The sequence below is a fragment of the Cimex lectularius genome, unplaced genomic scaffold, assembly GCF_000648675.2.
Source record: "Cimex lectularius strain Harlan isolate CLEC.00 unplaced genomic scaffold, Clec_2.1 scaffold115, whole genome shotgun sequence".
Taxonomy (NCBI): Eukaryota; Metazoa; Arthropoda; class Insecta; order Hemiptera; family Cimicidae; genus Cimex; species Cimex lectularius.
In genome coordinates, this window is record NW_019392707.1 from 87,996 (window position 1) to 114,061 (window position 26,066).

At 36.1% G+C, this 26,066-nt stretch overlaps 1 protein-coding gene across 1 annotated transcript in view; it reads left to right on the plus strand.

The window, feature by feature from the left end:
• Positions 1 to 26,066, plus strand: part of LOC106666937 (cholinesterase 2) — a 41,902-nt gene that overhangs the window by 1,395 nt on the left and 14,441 nt on the right. The window lies entirely within an intron of this gene.

The window sequence follows — 26,066 nt, forward strand, 5'->3', positions numbered from 1 at the left end:
TGGATATTTTCTATTTTTTTTTTTTAGCCTACCATCCAGCCATTTTTGCATGTTTAACAAAAAGTAATGGCTTTTATTTGACATAAATACGAATTGTTAATAAGTAAAGGTAAATATGATAGTCCAGGCACAAATGATTTTTTTGTAATTGTTTTTAAATCGAAATAGAATTTGGGCTCAGCTAGATGAACAGTTTTTCATGGCTGTGAAAATAGTTCTGTAGGTTCTCTACATTGTATTATGTCTTAGTCAGATTTTCATATTTTTTTATATTGATAATTTTATTGTTTATTATTGCTTTGTTTGCAAGTTGACCATGGAATAAATTAGGAATAGGTTAAGTACGAATGACCGCTTGACCGTCGAACATTGTAAAAACTACACTTTAATACTATGTTATTTAAGATAAGTTTTTAACTAATGATTAAAACATTGTAATAATTTTTTGGCGGGATTACTCAAAAGCCTAAAGCGTCACCAAAACAATTTTTATTTACGTTTTGTTTGTCAAACTTTATTTCATTTAAATTTGGATTTGTGGACCAAAACTTGTACCAGGCTGAATGTGGCTTTAATAAGCTGCTTCCAAAGCGTCTTGTTAATCGGTGTCATTTGAGAAAATTTTTCGAAATTTTTCTTGCAGTACCATAAGCAATTCATCTAATATCAATTAAAATGATAAATACTTAAAATAGTTCTTGGGTGACGTATCTTGCCATTTAAAATAATTAAGCTTCTATTCATATCCCGCTATTCTAGCGAGTTATTTGAAAACTTTTTGGTTCATGAGAAATAACAAAAAATAAAAATTTACGTTTGTCGGGTTTTTTTCCCAGTGCCCCAATTTAAAAAAAATACGGGGTGCAACAGAAATTAAACTCATCCTATATAAAGAATGTGTACCATCTCACATGCTAAGATCACTGATATCTCTTCAAAAAGATAAAATAAGATAAATTAATTCTTTTGACTTCTAGTTTTTTTAAACAAATGTGATTTTTTTTCTAATCTATTATATATGTAATTATTTATGGCCATCAAATTCAACAGTATGTAAAATACTTGTAAATACAGGGACAAACTTTACCAGTCAATTTCACACCTCAACTTTTTTTTACAACTCTAACTTAAAAAAAAAACTTTTAATTTAATTTTTGGTAAAACAACAAATACAATCTTTCATAAACTGCTAAATTTGAAATTTGTAAAAAATTTAAATTTGCTACCTCATTGGAAAAATTAACGCAAGAGGTTGGCAAATTTCGTAAAAGCACACAACAAAAAAGACAAAAAATCAATGAAACGCATAAAAGAGACACAATAAACATCTTGAGCAACCAAATTACGGCGAATTTTTCTCTTTTTTGTGCTTTTTATTAGGTTAAAGTTGGTTTTTAGAACTTCTGTATTGTTGTTCTTTTTTTATGTATTTTGTTTGTTTCGTTTTTCTGTCTTTTTTTGCTTTTTTATTAAGTTAAAGTTCAGAAATAAATTTTGCCCAGGATTAAGTTAAGCCCATTCCCCCTGTTCATACCGTCTCCCCCTTTTCCATTGATCGTAAAATTTCTGCATTTTGGTTCGATGTAATTAAATGAAAGGGCAAACTGCTAGAAGGCTTATTAAATGAAGAAGTTTTTATGAAGTTTGCTAAGTGAATTTTCTAACGAGGTTGCAAATTTAATTTTTTTTCTAATTTTAACTATAGCAGTTTTTGAAAGAATTAGTTTTTGCTTTTTACCAAAAATTAAACTGAAATTTCTACAAGGGTGCCTTATAAAAAGAATTTTTACGCTCTTTTCAATGCTTTTTTTTTGTTTTCCACAAAAATAAATAATTCAAGAGATAGATTTACGACGAAAACAGTAGATAGTTTAAAAAAAAAACATAAAATGTTGAATATCTGCAAAAGGGTTGAGAATCGGACCATGGTTTATATGGTGTTTTTTCTTCCATTTGGGGCATAGAATGTGTTGGTAAAGTTAATGCATTGAGTAGAGCAATTAATGCTTATACATTTTAATGAAATAGTTGAAGTGTAGTTTTCCACTGAGAATCCATTGTAATTTTACCATTTCATTCCTCTCACTTCATCAGAAGTAGAGGTTTAACGAGTGCGCGTTATATTATACATTAAGCCATTTATTATATGTTATATAATAATATGTATTATACATTAAGCCAAGGTTCAATCAACAATAAGGTCCGACCAACTTCTGTAATTGTAAGTGAAAAACATAAAATATCAATCTCTGCGATCGAATACGATTTGAAAAATCCATCCCTCAAATGGTCTGAACGAAAAAGAGAACCTCTTCAGTGAAAATGTCTGAAAGGTAAGAGGTTGGTGTTGATCATGCCGTTCGAGGTTCTATTCTTAGAACTGTGAGATCTCTAGTTTGTTCCTTTCTCAACATTCCGGTCCGCTTATCCTCTCTGGTTTGGTCTTTCAGACGGGTTTAGGTGACATCTTGAGTGGTGGGTTTCTTCGCAAACCGATCTTCAATGGTCGAACTATAAAGTTTTAGAACGGCTGGCGCAATTGAGTTCACGTTCTCTTGTATTTAATTTTGGAAAAATGGAAAAATGTTATTTACGATAGCTATACAGTTATGCGCACTATGAGCATAGAGTTGAAAACTTGGCGTGAGGTGGCTCAATTAAAATCGAAGCATTTTAATAAAGTCCTCGAAGATCATCCTGTTCTCAAACACTGGTACCTTTTTTTCCACCACAATAACCCTGCAGTGGAGGTTATTTAACATGGTGATTACATGTTGTGCACAATTATATTGAATTAAGTTGATTAATTTTTGGGCCATCGGTTACCTCGGAGTAGAACGTCTTTTATTAATGTTGACCCTATTCTTGTTTTTCACAATGGTAGATGAGGTGATCCTGTGTTTGACTTACTGGTTATTGCAGACATGCTGGGCGGTCTATAACGCCAACTTGGTGCGTTCGTATTCTCTTGCAGCCATGTCCGGTCATGACCTGGGTCTGTTTAAAATCATTCATCAAAGATATGTGCACGTGCTGTTAAATGTTGGAAAGAAGAGTTTAGTTTGTTTTCCTGCCGTTTTTCTTCGATGAAGATTTTGTTTAAATTAAAACATAACTATATGGCACTTTTGAATAGGATGTTTCCAACCTTTCACTAAGCGCTGCTTTTTTTTCTAGTTTGTCGACTTCTTCATTTGTTTTGTCTCCCACGTGTGCCTTGATCCACTTCAGATATACTTTTTGTCCTCTATCGTTCAGGAACTTAAGAGATTTCCTTACTTTTTTACTATCTCTTCGTGATTTTTGTGATCTTTTATTTTCATAATCGTTATCTGACTATCTATTCGTATTATAGCGGTTTGTTCTTTTTTTTTTTTTTTTTTTTTTTTTTTTATTTGTTATAGATTTTATCTATTCTAGCACTGTTTTTACTGTGTTTAGCTCACCTTGATTATTTGAGCACCAATCTGCCATATAGATTTGGGCTGTATACATTTTCTCTATGCTATTTTTTCGTATATGACCGTAGCACATTCTACTCTAACATTTATTTACTATCATTTGTATAAGCAGCTAGGTCAATTCTTCACCACTTATATCAATGTCGGGTATTTTTATTATCATCTCAGGATAGGTTCTTTCTTTTAATGGAATAACTTTTTTAATGTCGTAAGAAGGGCTTCGTTTTTCAGGTTTTCCGTAAGTTGTCGAAAAAATATCCTCCATTCCTTTAATCACCAAGTCAATGGTTGGATTCCCTGCGAGAACGCATGCCGCTTCAAAGGAAATGGTCCTTATCCTTTTATTATTCTAATCAATATCTTTCATTGAACGCTCCTTAGTTTTTGTACTTTATTTTTCATGGTGAGGACCGCGCTCCTTGCTGGTGCTGCATTTGTTAGGATAGGCAAAACAGCACCTTTATAATTTCCAGGAGCATCGTATACAAGTCCCCAATAGACTTTAACTAGATAGATTTAAGCTGTTGATGAGCTGGGAAGATTTGTCGCAAATATACCCAATATGATCATGCCACATTTTTCGTCGAAAATTATTCATAAACATTTCCAAGCCGGGCTTCTTTAGTACGACCGTTAGGTTGCAGACGTAGCTTTTGGCCAATTTATAAAGATTTATAAGGCAATTATACTCAATTAGACGGTGCGATATGGCTGGTCACCATTCTGAGTCAAAAACACCCGTGATATCTAGATATCACTAGAGATATATCTCTAGAGATATCGTTAGAATATGTTCCTTTTTTCCCCACTTCTTCCTAAAAAATCCTTTCATGTCAACTAACTCGTGTTCAGCCCCATTCCGGGTGTAAAACAATATTGTTTGCTTGATAATTGATCTTCCTTTCTCAGCCAATACATCATTTTATTTATCCTCAATTTTTCGAGCAGTTTTCTCCAGTCGGTCACAAGCTGATTGGTCTAAATTTTGAAACATCTTTCGTATTTTCCTTTCCTGGTTTTAGTAGTAGAGTGATGTTTGACCGCTTCTATATTCTTGGGAATGTATTTTGTCAGATATTCGCTCACCAAAGTACTTGTAGTTCTGGAAATAATATTATTTGATCTTTCTAAAATCGTTAATACGATCTACCAATAAGTATTAATTAACAGTCACTAAATACCACACATTTCTAAAATACTTTTACTTAGACCATTTCATCCTGCTGCTTTTCTTTCTTCAAACTCTGAATTTGCGTTTATAATTTAGAAATCTGTAAATCTTTCTCCTTCGTCAGATATCTCCCTTTTACTTCTTTCCTAATCTGTTTATGATAATTGTCGCCTGGAGTGTCATCCTTTGGAACACCTTTATTCATTATCACTTCCATAGTTTCTTTGATGCTTTCCGTCCAGGTTTCGTCATTTTTTTAAAAGTGTTGTCTTTTCCGCACCCGCTTTGTATATCTCATTCCATGGTTTGGTGCGATATGTTGCGTTACAAATTGCTTTGCAGGACTCTTTTTTCTGCTCTTTCTATATCCTGGCCGTATCTAAATTGAAGTTATGGAGTAACCAGTTGCCCCTCAGACCGACACGGCAGCAAAGTCGAGCGGATCCAGACGCCCGCCCATCATCTTAATCAGCATCATATTTAAAATAGTTTAAAAACCCTTATCCCCAAATATTCAGGCCTTACTTGTGCGACAGCCTTCTCCCCGTCATTCTGTCGGCTTAAACTTAAACATTGTACAGTTTTAATAACAAATTCACTAATTTCGTGGTACGCTTGACCAATTAATATATTACAATTAATTAAGGTTTTTAGTTGAGATAAAAAAGTAAGGAAAATCAAAAGGTGGGGTTGAGATGGGAAGTTGGTGTCCGAGTGGATCGAGGTCACGATAGCTCAAGTGGTAGAGCAGCGGCGTATCTAGCCGAAGATCGTGGGTTCGAAACCCGCTCGTGCCATTGACTTTTTTATCTCAACTGAAAACCTTAATTAATCGTTTGATAACAAAGTTTCTTTTGTTGAACAAGTCTTGTTCGAGCGATTACTTATCTTTGATAAGATTTGTTTTGTCTTATTTCTCGCTGTTGAGGGTTTCCATATGTTCTTTGACATTTTCTTCTTAAAGTTCTTAAATTTTTTTTACTGTTAACTCCATTGTCCAGCAAGGCGTTCTTTGTTTTCCCCATTGTAATCCTCTCTTGCTTGCTATTGCTCTATCATTAGCTGAATGATCAAAAACATTTCTGCGCCTTTATTTGATGATATGCATTAGTAGTTATCATCTAATGTTATTAGTGTGTTTCCTCTATTTGGCAAAAGGTCATATTTTTTATCTATGTATGTCCATAATTCATTTTGCAAGGTTTTATTGATTTTATCCCAATTTACTAGTTTCGTTAAATACCGAGGTATGTCGTTTGTAGGGAAATTTTGAGTCGAAGTTAGGTTCTTCACTGTAAAATACAATATGTGATGGTCAGACATGCTTTCTGTTTCTTCATTTTTCCTTGTATCTATGTACGAAATTATTGATCGATAAACTAAATCAACTCTTTCCTCTTTTATTCTCAAAAGTAGGAATCTTATCAACTTCGTTAACAATTATTATATTATTATCTGCCAAATAATGATCACGTTTTATTCCCCTCGAGTTGGTTTTTATGTCAAATTTTGTTCTAGATCTCTCATATCTATCCTCGCCAATGACCAACCTTTTACTCTTAATTGACTTCATGGCTTTTGTCAAGTTTTCCAAAATATCATTAATGTTTTCTTTTTCATCAAATATGCAACATAAAATTCGTTCATTGAGTCATTTCAACTTTGACTAGATCTTCTTTCGATTGCTGTTGATGAATTAAAACATCTAGATGAGGGTTCGCAACAACAATTGCCGCCCTATTTTTCCTTTTCTTGCTTTGTAGATTCTCCAAGTTGTCGGAATAATATTTGTTTATTAAAATAAGGCTCCTGAATTATGGCTATATCTATCTTCCTGTTTCCCATCAGGTGAACGAGTTTTGCTATTGCCACTTTACAGTGGTGTAAATTAATTTAAAAACATTTAATATCTTCGATTTCCGTTATATTATTTATAATGATATTATTGGCCATAATCAATTGCTGTTTTGACACGATCACAGGGCGAGGTAATATAGACAGATTTTATCCGAGGCGGGATTATTTTCAGATAAGTTTTGTTTATTTTTACTTTTATCTTTGAAACAACTCACCAATACCCCCGAACCTATATGGATCTGTAAAAACACATAAACCCGAACACCCTCTAAGACCCATAATTTCATTTGTAAACTCACCCACATATAACATGACAAAATACCTAACCAACATACTCAACAACATCACAGATAACTCATATAATGTAAATGATTCATTTCATTTCATTAACAAAATTAATAATATCCACATTCCCTCACACTACTCTCTCATATCCCTAGATGTTTCATCACTGTTTACCAACATCCCAATAGACACAACTCTGAACATTATTAAAGATAAATGGCCCAACATAACACCACACACAACTCTATCAAAGAACACGTTCATTACAATGATCCGACACTGCTGTGTTAACGGATACTTTACACACGACAATCAATTTTACAAAAAACTATTTGGTATAGCCATGGGTAGCAACCTAGGCCCGATACTGGCAGACATAATCATGACACATCTACTAAATACAGTCATACCACAACTTCCTTTCACATTACCCTTCCTCACTAAATACGTAGATGATATATTGACAGCAGTTCCCACAGATCAAATTCAAACTACATTAGATACATTTAATACCTTTCACCCACGCCTACAATTTACACATGAAATCGAAAACAACAAAAAATACTATTTTTAGATACACTCGTAATAAAACAACCAGATGGCACATTAAGCACAGATTGGTATCAAAAACCAAGAAACACAGATCGCTTCCTGAACTTTACATTTCACCATCTACTTCAAACAATAATAAACACGTCCAAAGGGTTACTTCACATAAAGATATACAAACAGATCTTCCATAACAATCTCTACCCTAAACACATAATTAACAGGATAATCAACAATTACAACTCAACCCTAACACCATCCACTATTACTAATAATACTACATTAAGTCTATCGAATACAAACAAACCAGCATACATTTCCATACCATTTATTCAAGGCCTATCACACAAATTAAACACATTTCTCTCGTCCGATAACTTCAAAATAGCTTTCAAAATTTATAAAACAATTCAAACACTTTTTTTCCAAAATTAAAGATCCCACACCAATAACAAATAAATCTGACGTAATCTACAAGATCAACTGTTTAAACTGTCCGGCTACTTACCTACCAATATCTGGACAAGAGAGTAAAGCAACTTATGTTTGTAGTAACTATGATTGCAAAAACCTAAGCAAAATTCTCCAGCACTCGCTACTCGCCATCTTGAACACCAACACAATTTCGACTTCAAAAATCCAGAAGTATTACACACAGAACAAAACAAACATAAACGTAATTTCTTAGAAATGGCTAATATCAACCGAGATAAACACAGCATCAATTACAGAACAGATACATGTAAACTCAGTCGCAGCAACGCCAGTATCATTAATCAAATTCAATACAGATAACATACCTATATCATCACATTACATTCCACACACCAAATATTTTTCAAATAGTCTAATTTCCCAACAATTTAGCTTTCCTTTTCCTATTTTATCCCTTTCTATATAATCCTGAAAGGATAATCTGACCGAACCATTACCAACACAATTTTTCCCATCGTCGGCTCTTTTCACCTCAAAGAAGCCGACGCCTTATACAAAAATGTCTTTTCTATACCGACATCCTTCCCCACCCCTTCAAAATCCAACGTATATAAACACAAAATAGCAAAATCTCACTGGCACTCTCGACACGACGCGCAAGAATGGCACAATTACACAGAAGACACTTTGAGTGAGTAGAAATACTTTGATGAATATATAAAAAATATATTTTGCATTGTATAAATTCACTTTTCCACATCCAAAATGTAATTGTAATATGTAAACAATGTTTGTAAATCCCAGGCCCTGAAGATGATCTCAATAAAGATCGAAACGTTGGCACGATAAAGAAAATGATTTTCTGAAACCTAGATCACACCAGACCGCATCTCACGATTTTTAATTAAATATCGATTAACGGTCACTAATCACCACACATTTTTATCTTTGAATTCGACACAGTTAATATTTGTAGTTTCACGTCATGTTTTCCAGTACAGAAAGGGCATATTATTTTCTCTGAACATGGTGTCGTTTCACCATGGAAATGGCTGCAAGTGTAACATCTTCTGACATAAATGCAGTTTGCCACTCGGCATCTGGGATAAACGATCTTTAGTCTGTAGCTTCGATCATTTTTTTCTCGTTTCCGGATCAGTATGTATATTGAGGTTTCTTCTACTAACTTTCCGTTTGTTTTTCATCAAAATTTTTACTTCTATTTGACTTTTATAGTCAAATATTTCGGAGTTTTGTTCTCTGATCATTTCAACCGCATTAGTTGTAGTGATTTCTTCTGGCACATCGTACATTAACAAGTCCAACAAGACCTACCATATTTTTAACTCCAACTTTCATCTTAGTGGGATTCAGCCGATCTTTGATAATACCCTTAGTTTTAATGGAATCAATGTTTTCAATAGGTATAACTACAGGTTTTTTTTATTTATAAGGCAGCAACAGGGTTATATTTGCCTTGAATCTGTACTGAGTGAGGCCTGTGGGGGTAGGCAGCCGACCGACCGAGGAGCCAGGCTGCACGGAGGGTCACAGGGAGGAGGGCAGCACTCGAGGATTAGATATTCAACATAAATACTTATATTTTATCTTTCTTGCAGTACCTGCTATTGACGATGTGCATGGGCTGTGTTACATCCACATAGGCCCCATGTCTGGGGCTAGCATTGTCGCCCAGAAGTCTTCCCACCCCCCTCACCGCCAACACCACTACACTTTTTTTAAGGCGTTCAATCTCATAGGATCATATTTCGCCTAGATCATGACGGATCCTCACAACTACTTTTTCATTATTTCTGCCTTCGAAAGTATGTTTGCGATTTTTGCACTCGCACGCGCGCGCGCCCATATACCCATACATCTATATGCATATCTAATGTACATCTTCTATTTATATTTTCTGTATCAAACGCGTTGATCTCAGAAAGTCAAAGAGTCTATTGATCACAGGGGGGTCATCACCAAGAATCTCCGCTAATTGGCTTGGAAGATTATGAGATATTCTTTGTTGCTCAAAATTAAGGCAATTGGTCAAGATGTGTTTTACTGTAACCAATTCCCTGCCGCAATCGCATACCGGCGCCGGTTCTTTGCACATAAGGTACCCGTGGGTAAGTCTACTATGCCCGATTCTAAGTCTCGTCAACACAGTCTCTTCGAGCCGCGAGTCACGCACTGAGGAGCCCCAAGGGCCAACATTTGGTTTAATATCCCTTAGCTTGTTGTCCCTCACTGCTATCCATTCCTCCTGCCACTTCTGCCATATCTTTTCTCTCAAGTGGGAGATAAAATCTGTGTGAGGAGTGTACTTAAGTGGGATCCCATCAATGGCGGCCCGTTTTGCAGCAATATCCGCCTGTTCGTTGCCCATTATACCACAGTGTCCTGGGATCCACACGAAAATTACTTGTATGCCAGAGAGTCTCAATTGTTCCAGAGAAAGCAATATCTCCTGGACCAGTGGTTGCATAGTGAATCGGTTTTCCATTGCTGTAAGTGCCGATAGTGAGTCTGTGCAGACTAACAACGAGTTGCCTATGGGCGATACTATGTTAAGGCATTTATCGATCGCCGTTAGTTCGGCAGTATAATTATTGCAGACATTTGGCAGGGAAACATATACCTTTTTTTGTTGATCATGAATGCCGCGCCTGTTCCGTTTTCGCTGTGTGATCCGTCGGTGAAGGCAAGGGTGTGGCTTGGGAAAGTGGCCCTTATTCTTGAAAATTCCTGTCTATATAAATAAGGGGGAGTATTTTCTTTCGGGAATTTGGCGAGATCCAGCAGAACTCTAGGCTTCGGTATTGTCCATGGAGGTTTAGAAGCAGCTCCCTGTTTGTAGAGCTACACAGCTACAGCTTTAAAAGTGCCTTTACCTCTGACTCCTGGGGTTTTACGTCTATATAGGTTTTCGCATGTTGAAGTTGAAATTCATATTTTGCTTTGTTTATATCTGAAATTTAGAAGTATACGGTAAACGATCAAGTACATTAAAAACCTAATTAAAAATAATTTTAGAGCACAAGTTTAACAATACAGCGATTTGTATAACATGAATATTTTTACATATTTCATTTATCCCGCATTGGCGTAAAAGTATAAGTTATCCGACAAAAATAAATATATTTAAATAAGGCCGGAGGAAAAGCTTTATTTATTTATTTAGTCAAGAATAATGAATACTTTAAGAAAAGTTAAGAGAAATTTAAATGATCATAAAATCTTCATCGTGTCATGATTTCCCAACTGTGGAATAAAATTGCACGCGACGAAGTCCCTTGGAAGAATAAGTTTAATAAATAAAGAAAAGTTCAAGTTCTTTTAATTTTTTTTTCATTTATAATTTATATCTGATAGAAATCCATATCAACCAGTTGTATGCAAGTCGGCTTGGGAAATGGCCCCGTTATTCTTCCACACATGTACACATTTGAATCGATAGAATGTAAAATATCGTATTACATTACTTAATACAAAAAATAACGTTATCAGAACTCTTTCACATCAATATTAAACAAAAGGGGTAGCGAATAGTTTCATACCGACAAAATTTGTGTCATGGACAAGAACGAGATTATTCCGAGTAATCGGGTTACACGATATACCTGTGTAATAGAAAAATTAAGGTCAAAGATTTTGATTTTCAGAAAGCAGAAAGAAATTAGGGGCAGGCAGCTAACGCCAAGAACATCGAATAAACGTGTTCTTACAGTAAACTAATTTCCTCTTAAGAATTTTAGTGCCGTATCGCATGAAAGATGTATTACTTGTGCATTTCCCAAAATGAACGTAATATTCTTAACATTATATAATTTTGTTCGTGTGTTATTATAATACAATTGTGTGTTGTATTAGCACTCACTCGCGTAAATAAATTGTTCTAAGGCAAGGCGCATATTGAGGCGAGATGACTCGACGCGAACAAACGTCATGACGTCACTGCGTTACACGCGTTGCGTTGTGATTGTAAAGCCAGGAACACACTTACCCGATGCTACGCCATGCGACGCTACCCGACGCCTTGCCACGTTTTGGTGCGGTGTGCACATCTATCCGACGCTAGCACACGTCGCTTACAGTCCACAGCGTTCATCACAATAATCACTATCACAATCGCAACGCATCTTTTGTTCTTAATGCACTATTTTGAGCAAAACCTTGTAATAAATTGTTAGTTAAATTTTATGAGCACAACCATCTAATAAATTGTTTGTTAAACTTAATTGTTTTAAATAAAGTAACTCCTAACCATCATAATTAAACAATGTTTATAAAAACTTATCCATTTTTTATCTCGTTTAATTTGGTTTACATTAAAATAACATGTTGTAATTAATATAACGACAAAATTACATGTACTTAGTTTGAAATAAACTACAAAAAATATGAGTGTCCTGTTCTGATGCTACCCGACATTACAAAATGGTGTAATTTTACGAGCAAAACTATGAAATAAATTGTTAATTAAATTTTATGAGCAAAACCGTGTAATAAATTGTTCCAATTTTAGTATATGTACCGCCGAAGCGAGTACAATAAATTGTTAGTTAAATTCATTATATCAAAAAATCGTATTCCGGTGTTTTGATTAATTTTCTACCAAACCATTAAAATTAATTTTTTAAATAAAAACTAATTAATTTTTAATCACAGTTAATTTGGTTTATATTAAAATAAGTATGTTGTAATTAATATAACGACAATAATACATGTAGTTTGAATAAAAATATGAGTGTCCGGTTCTTTTGTCTTCGACTGTACTCGATGCGACCCGACGAAAATCTGGACAGTGGGGATCGCAGAGCGTCGGGTAGGTTAGCGTGGCATAGCATCGGGTAGATGTGCACGGGGGTAATGCAACCTTATGGAAAATCGGAGTTTGGATTTGCGTCGGGTAGCGTCGCATAGTGTAGCATCGTGTAAGTGTGTTTCTGGCTTAACGCAGTTCGACACTGCGTTCGTACAGTAGCCACCCATTTATTTTTTGAAGAGAGATAAGTTTATACTTTTATACCCATGTTGTAAAATACCCAAGACATCCGGATTGATACCCGGTGTCCCACAACTTGCACTATCCGATCAGCGGTAGGAATTCGGAAGATGGTGTGGTTGGCTGGGTTTAGGGATTGGGTGAACTATGGAAAACTTCCTCTATGGGGGAAATGAGTGGGTACGGAGAATTGCATTATACAGGGTGGTTAGGAAAACAATAGCTTTAGTAGGAAGTATTCAAAGGATTAAGGGGTACGAAGTCAAATCCACGAGCTTTATGAAGAGGTAGATTTTGATTTTTATATTTGACGTCAGAAGGGATGAAAGGTTTGGGAGGGGGGCAGATTGAGGTAGCGGAATGTGGAGTTCATGCTGAAGTTGGGAGTCAGCCATTGAGGTTCAGGGCCCATAGGTATCCTCATCGAACATTCCTCGGCTTATTTATCGGCCTCTTCGTTGCCCTTCTGCCCTGTGTGCCCTGGTACCCAGACAAGGGTAGGTTTGTTATTTTCCCCAATGTCTGATGTGGCTCCGATTAAGTCCCCAACTACTCTGGGCTTTACCGCCGATTGCCTTCAGAGTAGCCTGGTTGTCCGAGTAGATTCTTCTATTGATAATTGCCTTTTAATCTCCCTGGCACAGTGTTCAATAGCCGTAGTTTGCGCTTGAAGGATGGTGACATATTGTCCAAGGAGTTCGTCTGAATCTGTGTCACTGACTTTTTTAATCTCACATCTCGTGTTCAAAAATTAGTAAAATTACTTTTTATTAAAAATTATAAGTGTAGATGGTATAGACAGTCAAAAGACACAGTTATTAACGAGTAAGTTAAAATTTCCTAGATATGTGCGATGATTATGATTTAATTATCTTAAATGATAGATTTTCTTGTGACTACAATGAATATATGAATACACTTTTTTAGGAAAGGCTCATCTGTAAATCTCTGCTGTTTTCCCTTGCGATGTGATTGACGACTTCAAGGTGTTTTCCGAACAATTTTCCCCTTTATTTCTCTGTAATAGTAATACCCCAGATGTTAAAGTATTACCTCTTTTTCTTCAGTTAGATTGGCTAAGTGGTAATTCAAGTTCTTACACATCGAGGAAATTCTTTAAAATGCCAATGAGTTTCCTGTGGATCCTCGAAAGTACTCAGAGGTTTTCCAATTGTCAATAACTCACCCCGATCCCGAATCGAAATCCTCAGTTATAAAGTCATTCCATTGGACCGAAGGGTGTCCCACTTAGAGGTCTGCTCAATCCTGAATTGAATGCTGTGTCAACTTCTTCAGAACCATTTATTCATGATAAATATGCACCTTTTTCTCGGTAGCTGACTGCAGTAGTGTCTGGTATAAAGTGGCAACGTTCCTAGTTACGATAGGATAAGTTATAAATTCTTTAAATTTTGATATAATAAGAAGGTATTAGCAAGCATGATAGCCGAAAGTGCTAAGGCCTAATTCTTGTAACAAAAGCATAATATTCAGCTTTGATCAACGGTAATAAAATAAAGCTATAACAACAACGTTCCTTCAACGTGGATCATGACTTGCCACACCCTGTGCTTATCCCCGATGTAGAAGGAAGGCATTTTGAAAACTGCGAGATTTTAAATTTTGTAATTTTGTTTTGCCTTAAAAATGAAGGTATTCTCTTGACCAACTGGAACTGTTGGCAATTAAAAGTGGTGGAAAAAAAACAACGACAATTTATCATTATGACAGAATGTGCACATAGCAATGTAAGGTTGAGACACAGTTAGTGTTACGAGGCGGGGGATGTTAAAATAGCTCAGGGCTTTATTATTAACAGCAAACGACAGTACAAAATTTAGTGGGCACATTAGTAGTTAGAAAAGTGTTTTTGACAGTTTAAGTGATAAGATAATTAGAACTGTTTATACTATATTTATCGATGGGCCGGATTCTTCGAGTTTCGATTAGAACGTTAAATACTTAAGCGTGTAAAATGTGAAACGTATAGATATAAGAGGTTATGACCCTTTGGTCGAGCGTTCGAGAAACCACTTAACCTCATTGAAGGGTAGTTTGCTCCCCCTTGATCGAGCGCCTAGGTCATGCAAGCCTATCTAGAATGAAATTTAAATAAAGACGAGAAAATTCGCATACCCTGGTCAAGGGGAATTATCTCAATTCGAGAAAAGAGGAAATAAGGAAACTCACCGGTAGGTTTCAGGCGAACGACATTAAATACACTGACTGCCAAAAAGTTCTACCCAATTGATTTATTTTTCATGGTCTCGATAAAAGAAAATTCTGCCCTTAATTTGTTTCATTGTTTTTATCAATAAATATCGGTTTATAATGTGTTTTAAATTGGGAATATCAATTAGAGGTAAACACACTTTATCCTTAATCTAAAACAAGGATAAAGGATTTTTCAATGTTTACTTTTTACGGAATTTAAAATGTTTATTCAGTCATTTCAATTCTGAAGCAATTATGTTATTTTCATCTTTTTTTTCTTAATTTCAATTTTTAAACTTAAAAATACCACTTAGTACTGAGGATGTTGCGCGTGGTGTGGCACTTATTGATGATGGATGTTCCATCAGGTATGCGGCTACTGCCATCGGAGTTCCTTACGAAACAAAACAAGATGAACGTTTTTTGACTTTGAGAAAGTTGTTCAAGCGATCATCAGCTCCAGGTAGTTCGAGGTGTCCAAATTTCTGAACGCAATGCTCGAAGAAGATTAAATCACTATGGACTGATGGCATTTCGCCCCGTAAGAGGACCAGAATTGACCAGAACTCACAGAGTTGCACGGCTCCCAGTTGCTCGAGAACACAGCCATTGGTCTTTGGACGATTGGTCTGCTGTACTTTTTACAGATGAATGTAGATTTGCTGTACGATCTCCAGATGGGCGTGAAAGACTGTAGAGAAGGTGAATTGAAAGGTATGAAGCCTGTAATTTTTCCCAAAGCCAACCTTTTCAACGTAGCTCAGGCGGGAATTTCAATGGAGAGTCGCACAGAGTTGTTGCCGTTCTTGGAGGGTCTTTGATGGCCACACGTTGTATGGATGAAATTTTTGAACATCAGGCGTTGCCTATCCTCGATGAATTCAGCGACAATCCTATTCTAATGCACGATAATGCCCCTCCACTTGTCGCTCATTTAGTACAAACGTACCTTAAACAGCATAACATCAAGGTCTTAGCCTGTCCAGCCCGTTCTCCAGACTTGAATCCTATTGAACATTTGTATAACCTCAAAAGACGAATACGAGCACGTCCTGATATACTCCACAATCTTGAAAATTCTCTTCGTGAAGAATGGGGTACCCTCCAGCAAAGAGACGTTTCCAGACTGGTAGAAAGTATGCTGAGGCTTCTTCGAGATGTAATGCAAAAGGAGGAAATACGCGATATTGAAATGCTAATTAAAAATCTACAACAAATTTTATCTATCCGTCTTTTTTTTTCCTTAGCAATTTACTTGTTTTTACTTTTTTATACAAAGACTCGATTATTAAACGTTAAAAAGCGTGAAACTTTGATTAATGTTTAAAAACATATACAAATCAAGTTATATTACAAGTGGGTGGATTTTTTTTGCCTGTCAGTGTAACACCCGTTAGAGAAAAGAGGGGCGGATGGAGAGCTCTCACATATCAAGAGCACTGTCGATGGATGGCCCTCGGAGGATCTGACTTGTAGAAGAAGGGATATCCTCCCCCGATTAAGAATAGGCCATGCGATGTTGACACACGGACACTTAAGCCGGGAACACACTTACCCGATGTAACGCCATTCGACGCTACCCGACGCCTTGCCACGTTTTGGTAGGGTGTGCACATCTGCCCGTATAATAAATTCTTACGCTGGTTCTCCAAATTGATAAAGAAACCTCGAAATAGGTCCATTCTAATAGAATATCGTAGTATATGACAATTACAACTTTTCCTTAAAATGAATACGGTTTACACTTCCCCAGTAATCGTAGAACCCCAAAAATCCCTCAACTTTTGCAAAGGAGACCACAAAACCAAAGTGAAGCCGATGCCTACCGAATATTGATAGGAAAAATATCCCAACTAGAACTCATATATTAACATTTTCATCCTCACACCCACCCAAATCTATTAAGGCTGGATACGTTTTGATAAAAGTCAGACGTTATGCACCCAATTCCAGACAGGGTAGACGATATCATAAATTCTGACATGCAACAATTAGCTGCCCAATCGAAGAATTATGTCCTAAACGTGGGTAAAAACAACATCCTAACTCGTTGTGTTGAAAGATGCTTAAGTTGTAAGGGTACACACCCTGCAGCATCTCGTATGCGTGTATATATGTAAAAAAACGGAAATAATACACAAAATAAAACCAGTAAAACATCCGCGAAGGAAAAATCAAAGAAACACCAGAAACAAGCCAATAACTAAATGAAAAAATATCAAAACTAGAAACAACTCCAAATACTCCTAAATCGTCTACATCACTGCAAAGAGGGAGTAAACACCTTCTACAAATAAATGACAGAACATTTCAATATTATACAATGGAACCTAAACGGATTTCAAAGTCGAAAAGAAAGTTTAAAAACTCTATTGAAAGACACAGTACCTAAAATTTTATGTCAACAAGAGACACATTTTAAAAACAACCAAAACGTATTCTATCCAGGTTATGAAATTGTAAACAAAATTTTTTCATCCCCATTGAGAGTATCAGGTGGTGTTGCAATTTTCATAGAAAACTCCCTTAGTTTTAACATTTAGGGATGGTTAGGGAAATTTAAAAAATTAAAAATTAAAGCGTGTCCTTCCAAATACTCTTTACCTAATCCTCCGCTCTTATCTAACAGAGCGGTTCTTTCGGGTCCGACAAGGATCAGATTACTCCGAATACTGCTCTCTGGCTGCGGGAGTACCGCAGGGCAGTGTGCTCGGACCTCTACATCCTTTATACTGCAGATATTCCCATTAAACCTACCACCCTACTTGCATCCTTCGCCGATGATACAGCTGTACTATCCTCCAATTCCGATCCTGCGGTTGCTTCGGAAGATCTGCAGGAATATATCTCATGTATAGCAGATTGGTGTAGACAATGGAAAATGAAGATAAACGAAAGCAAGAGCGTCCATGTCACATTTACACTCCGAAGCAAACCTCCTCTCACGATATACTACAACAAGTTCCTATCCCCAAATCCGACTGCGTTCGCTACCTTGGGTTCCACCTAGACTCACGACTAACGTGGAATTAACATACACGACTGAAACGACAAAACCTAAACAGACGGTATGGTCTACTGCACAGACTTATAGGACGACAGTCTAAACTATCGACAAAAAACAAACTTACAATTTACAAAACACTACTACAACCGATTTGGACGTACGGAATAGAACTGTGGGGAACCGCTAAACTTTCCAATATCCAACGTCTCCAATCCTTTCAACCTAAAGTCCTCAGATCCATTGTAAATGCTCCTTATTATTTCTCAAATGATACCCTCCACAACGACCTTCAAATTCCTTATATCCAAAAATTTATTCCCCAAAAATTTACCAAATTTCACAGAAAACTCTCCCACCATCCAAATAGTCTTGCCCAAGCCCTGTCCGATAGTGAAGAGGGAGGATAACATTGATTATTTTCTCCCGTCAATGTAAATAGTTGTACATAAGTTCATGTATCCGCAAATTACATATTGTAAATAATAATTACAGATTGTAATAAAAATAGAAAAAAAAAGTTTTAAGATTGTTCCATTAAATACAATATTGCAAGCTGTTTCGATTCAGCTTGATTTTCCCTTTAAGTTTGCAATTGTCTCTATTTACCTACCTCCCGGCCAACCCTTTGAAGAACATTAATTTTCGAATTTAATTTCTCAACTACCCACACCTTTCTTAATCTGTGGGGATTTCAATGCACATAAATAACCAGGGGGAAATTTAGTGGAATAACTTAGAAATGATTTATATCTAGTTCTTTTAAATGATTAAACGATTTAAATATTTATGTAGTTCCACTTGTTAACATTCTAATATTGACCTTGCATTTTGTAGCCCCTTGATCTGGATACATGTTCAATGACAAGTATCTCAAAACCTATATGACAGCGACCACATGTCCATCGTTATCGAAAAAGTGGAAACTTCTCAAAGACTAACCAAAAAACCGAAATGGCAAACGAACAAGGCAGATTGGAATAAGTATCAGAATTATTTAAAACTTCCCAAGATTTCCACCCCCGTTGATATAAATAAAGCAGTTCAGAATTTCACAGATGCAATAATTTCGGCAGCAAATAAAAGCATTTCAAAATCGACAGGGAAAGTTCCTAGTCCCCTCGTCCCTTGGTTGAACAAATACTGCTCACAAGCCCTAAAAAACAAAAACGAGCTTTAAGGATTTTTAAACGAACCCGAAATAACATTAATTTAACAACTTACAAACGTCTAAAGGCCAAAGTTAGGTAAGTTTTCAAGCAAGCAAGACGTTCTTCATGGACCAGTTTCATTGAACATTTATTTCAACCTACTCCTAGAAATATTCACGGGGTTTGCGGTGGGTCTCATCTCAGGGATGACATGTTCTCCACATTAACTTTTCGCTAGAAATGCTCTGTAATTAATGAATCTTTCTACTACTTTCTACGCCGGTATGCGAAGATAAATCACTACCTATCTCGCAATTTACAATCCGCAGTTTACGCAGTGCAAACAAACCTATACGCCGAGAACACCACCTACGTAAATAAAAGTTTGACCACTAGAATGTTTAAGTTTTTTAATCTATCTGAACTCTCTTGCTGCTCTCACTCACACTGCCACCGCCCCCGACTTTAGTTTCTGGCCGTTTGGGCACCGTTCCGAACGAGTTTAAACTCGTAAAACGAAATTACACGAAAATCACTCGTTGACATCCTCAGTCAGGACTGAATTTTTCATAAGCAACGAAATGCTACTGAGATAAACAAACATTTTTGTTTGGAAGAGGATTAAAAAGTGTTGGCATTCGTGCAAAAGCATAATACATCAAACGTGAACAGTGTGTTATACAGAAAGGTAATTGATGGAAAACATGAAAACCAGTATTATTTTCCTGACAACCCAATACCTGCATTCTAAGATTTCAGTGAAGAGAATTTTTTAATATTATCATCATTTTGTTTTTTCATATTCTTAATATTTGAGCTCTGCGGCTTAATATATTTTTTGAGTTTTTTTTTCTTTATATTTTGATTATTTTCATACTACGATTCTTTTATAATATTCGACGGCCACAGCAAGATGCAGGGAAATATTTAGGGGAGGTAGAAGGGGTAGTATTGTCTCGGGAGAAAGGGAAAGAAACATATAAACAGTTTCCCAACTATCATATTCTAAATTTAACCGCAATCAACCCAAATACAGTGTATATTATTATATATAAATACGTATTATACATATAAAAAAACGAAACTTTATTGTCAAAACTGTACAATGTTTAAGTTTAAGCCGACAGAATGACGGGGAGAAGGCTGTCGCACGAGTAAGGCCTGGATATTTGGGGATAAGGGTTTTTATACTATTTTAGATATGATGCTGATTAAGATAGGGGCGTCTGGACCCCCTCGACTTTGCTGCCGTGTCGGTCTGAGGGGCAACTGGTTACTCCATAACTCCTCCGACCCTAGTTCGAAGCTCCCGCGAGAAAAAAAGGCAGTTCTGTAAAAGCAGACGCAGGTGTTGACTAGTTGCCACTTCTTGATGAGGTTCTTCTTTATGAGTTAGTTGTGCCTCTCGTGAAAGTAGTTTGTCTTCTTTACGGTGTCGGCGAAAATAAACAAAAGAGTATTGTCAGAATGCCATTACGTATTACAACATAAACATAAATTGTTGAAAATGTCGTGGGAACATCTTCTAATAGTTCCAATGGTTGCATTTTTACATTTAGGCTTCGTAAGTTTTCAAAAAATATATTAGCCTTCGCTACTCTATACATGGCGGGTGATGTAAACATAACTTTCCATTCTTTAAATATTGGTGTACATTTTCTTTTAAATTTAACAATACTTCATTTTTGTCTAATTTAATTAAAGTAGTCTTAAATAAGAATATTGTATCATTCACATTTTTTTAAATTACAATTGTTTTAGTTTTAAAAGCTAAATAAAAGTATATTAATGATACATATTTGATAAACGCTTGGTGTGTAGACATATTTACAATCAAAAAGGTTTTCATTTGCAATAATTCGTTTAATACAATTATTATTAATTTTTGATTTGTTGCTACAATAATTTTGATTACTTATATATATGCAAGTAGCAGTAAATAGGTCATCATTCACTTTAAGGATTAAAGATGGGTATATGTTGTTGTTACATGATCCTTTTTATTTATGGGATAAGATAATATTAAATATGTGCCAAGGATGGAGCTTTGTAAAGGTACGTCAATAAAATAATAAATGTGTGGTGATTAGTGACCGTTAATCGATATTTATTTGGAAATCGTGAGATGCGGTCTGGTGTGACGTAGGTTTCAGAAAAACATTTTATTTATCGTGCCAACGTTTCCATCTTTATTGAGATCATCTTCAGGGCCTGGGATTTACAAACATTGTTTACATATTACAATTACATTTTGGATGTGGAAAAGTGAATTTATACAATGCAAAATATATTTTTTATATATTCAATCAAAGTATTTCTTCTGTGTAATTGTGCCATTCTTGCGTGTCGTGTCGAGAGTGCCAGTGAGATTTTGCTATTTTGTGTTTATATACGTTGGATTTTGAAGGGGTGGGGAAGGATGTCGGTATAGAAAAGACATTTTTGTATAAGGCGTCGGCTTCTTTGAGATAATAAAGATAAACAATAAAGATCGAAACGTTGGCACGATAAAGAAAATGTTTTTCTGAAACCTACATTCACACCAGACCGCATCTCACGATTTCTAAATAAAATAATAAAGTTCGTTCTTCATAAGAGAGCAATGTACTTTGGTTAATTGCCAGGCCGTACTAAGACTGGACGTATAAATGTAATTAATAAATAATAAAAAATAAATGTAATAAAATTTTGGTTTCTAACAATACAAGATTTACAAATATAGCATTATACATTTTGCTTATTTCTAAATGGTTTAATAAAGGATTTGCTAATGAGTTTTATGTTCTTTTATTGTTTCCTATAGTCTGAATGACACGATTAAATTGGTCAATTAATTTTTTGCTAATGGCCATCTGATTTTCAACATTATGCTGTAAACGAAAAGAAATACTTTGGATGGCGGATAACTTTACCGTCGGAGTCCATATTTCCGGTAATCCAAGATAATGCTTTTCCTAAACCATTAATAAGCCCTCGTTTTGACCAGTTGTTTTGGTTTCACTGTTAATGGTCGAATATCTTCTTTGTGTATTGATATAATGCCAAAAGTGAGTCTGATTTGTTCAGTTTGTAATTTATTAGGTCTCGTGTATATTCTAATTCGTTTTTTATTACGTCCAAGTCAATACATGTATAAATGTATAGTTTATATATAAAGATAATGCTTATAGATAATATATATATAAAGCTACTATGTTTGCTTGCGGTAGTTGAATAGTAACAATCCCAAGTCCGTTCGTCAAGACAGTTATTGTACTGGTCTGGCCCGTTTCGCTAGAGTGAGAAGAAGCAGTGCGAGTAACATCCTCATCTAAACAGATAAAGGGTTTTCTGAAAATATCCGAGGTCTCTTTAAGAGACTGGGGTGTATTTTACATTGTTTTCTTTGAATTGTGTCTAGTTTTCTATCGTGAGAATAGTTCCCTTTTTATATTTAGGTTTTGCTTTTCCAAACTGTGTGTCTCGTAAAGAATTTCTCCTTTGGAAATTTCTATGTTGTCTCGGGTTTGATTTAATTTACGTGTTCTGTTTTATTTTTAATATTAATTAAGGTTTTTAGTCGAGATAAAAAAGTCAATGGCACGAGCGGGAGTCGAACCCACGATCTTCGGCTTGATACGCCGCTGCTCTACCACTTGAGCTATCATGATCCACTCGGACACTAACTTCCCATCTCAAAATTCAAAAGGTGGGGTTGAGATGGGAAGTTGGTGTCCGATTGGATCGAGGTCACGATAGCTCAAGTGGTAGTGCAGCGGCGTATCAAGCCGAAGAACGTGGGTTCGAATCCCGCTCGAGCCATTGACTTTTTTATCTCAACTAAAAACCTTAATTAATTGTAATATATTAATTAGTCAAGCGGACCACGAAATTAGGGAATTAAAAATAATATTTCTCGTAAGAGAAGAATGACCTCTCCTCCTGGAGAAGACATGGCTCATGTACAAAAAAGGCTGTACAGCCCTCTAACTCCAGCACTATAGATATCCCAGGAGGACTAATTCCCCATAACCCATGTCGTCCAAAAGAGAATGATGATGAGAGAAGTTCAAACTTTGCTCTCATTTGTCTTACGAGTAATTAACTTAATTAAAGACTCGCAAAAAGGGGATATTTTTTCGTCCACAAACTTAAAGAGTATAATACAAAGTAGCGTAATGAGCCTACCCGTTTTCCAAAAGGGACGAATCAATAATTAAGTAAATAAATTTAAAAAAAGAAGTAACAAATGAGTATGTATATGTATTTGTATCTATGTATGTACATGTTCGTAATTATGCGTATATGTTTGTTTGTAGATATATGTATATATATGTACAATTACAGGTTTCCCAATTGTAAAATAACGAAGGTCAATAAAATTAAATTTTTGTCTGACGGACTTACAGACTCGATTTTGTACCCTTTCATACTTCACACCTTTTATGATCAATTCCGACACCATTAATTTAAAACGTTTGCAATGGAATTCACGCTCGATCAAGACCAAAAAAGGAAGCCTAGATGTATTAATGCGTGCAAAGCAGGTTAATTTGGCCTTTTTGTCATGGCTATCCCCTTCCTCATTTTGTAAATTCGAAGGATATCACTTTTAGAAAAGATAGAAGCGATGGCTATGGTGGTGTCAGTATCTTGATAAAAAAGGAAATTCAGCTGGACTTCAATCTCACAGGCAACAAGCTTCATCAGTTCGCAATCAGTATCCGAATCATACATAGCAATTTGACTCCCCTCACAGTTGTCTGTGTTTATGTGCCCCCTTCGGAAAACAAACAGTTGAGTGAGTGGAACAAATTTTTCAAAAGTCTCCCCAAACCTTTCTTGGTCGCTGGTGATTTCAATTTACATCGTATTGCATTTGGGTCGGACTGGATTGACAAAAAAGGTGAAAACTTTCTAGAAGCGATCGAACATAATGGCGTGATATTTGCCAATGACGGATGACAAGGATTGGGTCTCCAAGGTCAAAAAAGAATTGAGCCGTTGATATAACTTTGGTGTCACCCGATATTTCTCCTGTCGTAGGATGGTGCTTGAAGACCCTATGGGTTCTGATCACCTACCAATCTATTTCTCCTTTTTTCGAGACAAAATCCGATGCTGTCCCATTAAGTCTCATGGTAAATCGAACACGAACAAGGCAAACTGGGCAGAATATGGTGACTTGTGGGAGAAAGAAATTAAGCTCAACAAAGGCACACTCTTGAATTACGAACAATTCGTAGACATTATGTCGAAAATCAGTATGAAAACCATACCTTTTAAAAAAACCAGGGTACAAACACTCAAAAAGTTCATGCAAGACCTGGTGGAACTCGGATTGCGACGCTATAATAAAAAGAAGGAAAAAAAGCATATAAAGACTATAAGTCAAATCACTCCTTCGACAACTATGAAGCCTTAAAGGATATCCAGAAAGAGTCTAACAGCGTCATTAGAAACGCCAAATTCGCTTCATGGAAAAAATTCTGCTCATCCTTAAACAAAAACACTCCAATTAAGACAATCTGGAATAAGCTTAAAGCTATAAAGAATCTACCTGTAGTTTGCGGTCAATGGACGACTGAACTTATAGATACTTTAACAAAAACAAGAATATAGCTATCATGTCAGATAGTCAAGCAGTCATCAAAGCACTAAGCTCAAGTATCATTAGTTCAAGGATGGTGCTGAACTGCAAAAACAAATTAAACACACTAGGTATGCAGAATAAAGTCAGCCTCTGCTGGGTCCCAGGACACATGGGAGTAGAAGGCAATGAGAAAGCGGATACCCTTGCAAGGAAAGGGGCTGCCACACCGGTGATAGGACCCGAACCCTTCTGGGGCATAGGAATCCGCACTATTAACGAATATCTCAGACAGAAGGACAAAATGAAAATGAAGGAACAATGGAATTCACTCATTGGACTAGACAATCCAAGAATCTTCTAACCAATTTTGGCAAGAAAGAAATCACAGAATGTGTCAAAGGAAGCAGGAACAGACTGCGAATCCTAACAGCATTCCTAACAGGACACTGTAGATTAAATGGACACCTAAAGAAAATTGGAACAATCCAAGATGGCACATGTAGATTCTGCAAGGAAGCAGAAGAGACACCAACACACTTACTAACAAACTGCGGAGCTACATTAGCCCGCAGGAGGAAATGTTTTGGGATGTACAATGTGACCATAGAAGAGCTTCAACCATTAAAACCGCGCCTATTAATCAAGTTTCTTGATGAAATAGGACTCACCGATGTGCTTTAGGCAGAGAACGGGGGATACAATAGCTCTCAAAGGGCGCAGTATACCATACCCTGAAATATTACATCTACATCTACATCTACATCTAGATAGTTTATGTCCTCCTGGACCCATCTCTCTCGTCTCCCATATGAACGTAAACACCCGGGTCGGAACACGACTATGATGGCGCAATTCACAATAAATGAGTTGGAAGCAGCGTTAAAAAACAGGAAAAATACAGCTCCAGGATTCGATCTAATTCAATATTCCATGATTTATAGATTAGACAAATCTGCCAAGATAGTCTTTCTAGGCATATTCAATGAATCGTGGTTAAAGAAAGCCGTACCTAATGCGTGGAAAGACACAATGGTCATTTTGATTAAAAAACAGGGTAAGCCTCAAGACAATTATAAATCCTAAAAAATTTCTTTGTTGTCGTGTATGTTAAAGTCCTACGAAAGAATGATCAAAGCTCGTCTTGAATGGTGTTTGGAAAAAAATTTTCTGCTCCCAGAGACGCAGTTTGGTTTCAGAAGGAACAGGTCGGTTTCAGACGCGCAATTATACTTTATTAGTGACGTTTACATGAGCTTGTCAGTGAATGAAAGCGTCCTAGCTTTCTTCTTGGACGTAGGCGGAGCATATGATAACGTGGATTTGTTCGAGATAGGCAGAAGGCTTAAAGAGATAGTCCTC